At 45.0% G+C, this 3693-nt stretch overlaps 1 non-coding gene across 1 annotated transcript; it reads right to left on the bottom strand.

The window, feature by feature from the left end:
* Positions 1-3174: 3174 nt before the first annotated feature.
* Positions 3175-3248, bottom strand: trnan-guu (transfer RNA asparagine (anticodon GUU)). Its single transcript has one exon. It is a non-coding gene; the product is annotated as a tRNA-Asn (tRNA).
* Positions 3249-3693: the final 445 nt, after the last annotated feature.

Raw genomic sequence — 3693 nt, 5'->3', positions numbered from 1 at the left:
TTCGACCTTGAAACCGCTCTGGGCTTTCATCTCACTGAAGCAGAGTCTGGCCGCTTTGTATCTGTGAGCATGTCACTGACGAGGTTCGCTTTCACATTGGTCTCGATCAATTTCTAAAATTTCACCAAGCCTCAAGGAAAAGAAACAGAGAATCGAACTGTCCCTGTAAGTGATGAATTGAAGGGATTGGTGCTCCAAGCAGAACTGAAAAGTGCGCAGTGCAGGCGCTCAGGCATTCCAAATCCACCCTCTCGCCACTCGGCGATCTCATTAACTGAGCTTTACACTGGTCTTGTGTCACCGCGCTGAAATCGAACACGTTTCTCTGAACTTCACAGTTGCTGTTTCCGGAGTGAAGACCAGCTCGTTGGTTGAAGCTTGCAGGAGTAAAAATCCAGTCATTTTGGAGAAGTAAACTGACAGTAGACAGCTGTTATATTGGTGGCTGCAATCTCATAGTTTCGCTCAGTGAATTGCTGGTTTAGCAGGTGACCTCTTTGTATGTTTCGGTGGTGCTCTCATTTAGCGAGAAAGTTTGATGGTTCGAACCCTTATTTATTTTTTCTCTAAGGATTCATCGCCTCAAAGTTCCAGGGTTTCAATCTGTGTTTGGTTTGCAAGAAAATGTACCGTGATCATAGCCGGCTGAGCAGTGCTGATATTCCACCACTTACCCTGCGGTCGGAAATCAGGCACATCAATCATATAAAGGAATGGAACATTGGCTTCACGGATATCACAACTGATAACCCATTTCTTTTCAGCGGGTTTATTTTAAATCAGTTAACGCCTGCTTTAAATGGTAGACTCAGGACTGTCAAACAAACATAGAATAATTACCACAGTCATTGTTAGACTGGACGCCGCACGGTGACTTTGCTGTCAGTGAAGAGCGACGGGAAAGACCAAAGTGCCGTTTGCCCCTCTCACTGTGGCCGTGAAGGACTGTGTCCAGGCTGAAGTTCTGTTCCCACCGGACGATCCTCCCCGCAGATTTTGCTTTCTGAGCTCCAGTCAGGTGATGCTAAACACTCAGGTGGGAAAGACCAAAATCTACAACAAGGTGTTTAAAACATAGCTGATTTATTTAACATATCCAGAATCTTAAACTCCAGCCCAGTTATAGCGGTTATTAACATCAGCAGAAACAAACCCCAAATGTCAGAATGAATATGGTTCAGTCCTGGATGGATGGGATTAACAGCAGAATCCAACCCCTGCAGTCACTTGTGAACTCGCTGGTGTCTCAGCACGTGTGATGACTGAACGAATCCCTTCACACACATAGAATCATAGAAAGTTACAGAACAGAAGGAAGCCATTCGGCCAATCGTGTCTATGACGGCCGAAAAAGAGCTATCCAACTTAATCGCACTTTCCAACACTTGGTCATAGCCCTGTAGGTTACGGCACTTCAAATGCACATCTAAGTACTTTTTAAATGAGTTGAGGTTTTCTGCCTCGACCACCCTTTCAGACAGTGAGTTCCAGACCCCTAACATCCTGTCCGCTTCTGTGTATCCTGTTACTTTTTCACTGCTGTCCGGAAGTCTATGAACAACTCCCACCAAAGTCTTGCATTCTATTCTGTTACTCATTTCCACGCAAAGCCTTTCTACTGCGTGCTCACCTTTACTGATATGTCTTCTTTCTCATGCAGTAATAGTATCCCTCCTCAATATCGCTACTCCACCGCCTTTTCCAATGTCCCTATCCTTTCTAAACGGCTTATAACTTGAAATATTTATCTCCCAGTCATGCCCAGTTTGTAGCCAGTTCTCAGTGATGAGCACGAAGTCATGCACTGTAAGCTCAATTTACGCTTCTCATTCCCTTGTTTTATTTCTTATGCTACGGACATTACTGTATAGAACATTTAATTGGGCATTAGAACTTGTCCTACCCTTATGCCCTGATGTTGTGTTTAACATACTTGGTAAATAAGGTTGGTGAGCTGCAGACACAAGTGGTAACATGGGATTATGTTACAGTGTCAATAATGGAGACCTGGCTCAAACAAGCGGAGGAGTGGCCACTGAGATATTCCTGGCTACAACGTATTCAGGAAAGGCAGGGGGAAAAAAGTTGGGGGGGGGGGTGTGGACCAGGCACTATTGATCAAAAATACTGTTACAGCGGTCGAAAGGGTCGCCATGCTTAAGGGTTCAAAGGCAGAATCTATTTGTTTAGAATTAAGGAACAATTGAGGAGCTATTACGCTGCTGGATGCAGACTATCGGGGGCCAACAAGTGGGAAGGAGATGGAGGAGCAAATTGCAGAAAGATGCAATAATTTTAGAGCATTGATAAAAGGGAACTTCATTTATCCGAATATAGACTGGGAAAGAGCAGTGCAAAAGTCAAAGAGGGCGAGCAATTCCTGAAATGTGTCCAAGAGAACTTTCTTAATCTGTATGTTTTCAGCCCAACGAGGAAGGAAGCAGTGCTGGATTTATTTAGGGGAAAGAAGTGGGGCAAGTGGAGCATGATTCAGTGGGGGAGCATTTGCAGCAGGTTTAGTATAGTTATGGAAAATGCAAGGAAATATCAAGCATGAAAATACTGAACTGGGAAGAGCGAATTTCAGCGAGTTGAAAAGGGATCGGGTCCAGGTGGATTGGAATCAAAGATTGGCAGGTAAAGCAGTAAATGAGCAATGGGAGGCTTTGAGTGAGGAGATAGTTCGGGGACAGACTGGACACATTCTTACTAGGGTAAAGGTTGGGCATGCAAAACTAGAGCTCCCTGGATGACAACAGAATATTTGAGACAGCGTTTTGTACATTCTGAATACCAATGTCCGGACAGGTGTGCCCGCGGTGATCAACCACAACCTCGTCACTTCCACGCTGAAACAAAAAGCGGCCACATTCTGCTTCAGTGAGATGAAATCCGAGAGCGGTTTCAAGGTCAATTGCAATTGCAAGTAGAATGCATTCAGAGGACGTGAGATTATTGAGATACCGACAAACACCCTGCCAGTTTGAACAGCAGCTCAAGATCAAAAGTTCGGGGGGGGGGGGGGGAATGAGGGGTTGTCCGGGATTTGAACCCGGGATCTCTCACATATTTCAAACAACAAACCCGAAGCTAGAATCATACCCCTGGACCAACGAGCCAAAACAAACATCAGAACCAGGAAATGCGAGACCATGAAGATAAAAGTTACCCTACCGTCCCTGGGTGGGCTCGAACCACCAACCTTTCGGTTAACAGCCGAACGCGCTAACCGATTGCGCCACAGAGACAGCACACGTTTCTTTTTGAACTACTGATTCAACGAACTAAAAATTCAGGTTGCAGCGATCAAAATAATTTCTCTCTGCTATCAGTTTACTTTTCCAAAATAAAGTGTGTGAAGTTTGCACGACCGAAAATCTGTGCTCTATTATTCCTGAACATTAAACTCACCTTGTCATTAAACACCTGGATGTTGGAAGACTCCGTCCCCTCGTGGTCGAGAGGATTGATTTCTCGAGCTGTGCTTCGCCATTCTCTATTCCAGTAATATTCAGGTTCACTGAAAATTAGATGAGATGAAATGAGCAGGTCCGACGAGCAGGTCTGTGACACGACTCGGTGTTTACAAAGATGTCTCTTGCACTTACAGTGAAGCGGGCGGCAGTTTTCACTCTTAAACCAGTAACCATGATGTTCAGAAAAAGTGTGGCCGAGACAAACTCGATTTCAGCG

Source organism: Heptranchias perlo, unplaced genomic scaffold, assembly GCF_035084215.1.
Source record: "Heptranchias perlo isolate sHepPer1 unplaced genomic scaffold, sHepPer1.hap1 HAP1_SCAFFOLD_73, whole genome shotgun sequence".
NCBI classification, from domain to species: Eukaryota; Metazoa; Chordata; class Chondrichthyes; order Hexanchiformes; family Hexanchidae; genus Heptranchias; species Heptranchias perlo.
Note: the sequence above shows the minus strand (reverse complement) of the source record. Positions and strands in the feature narration are given on the sequence as shown.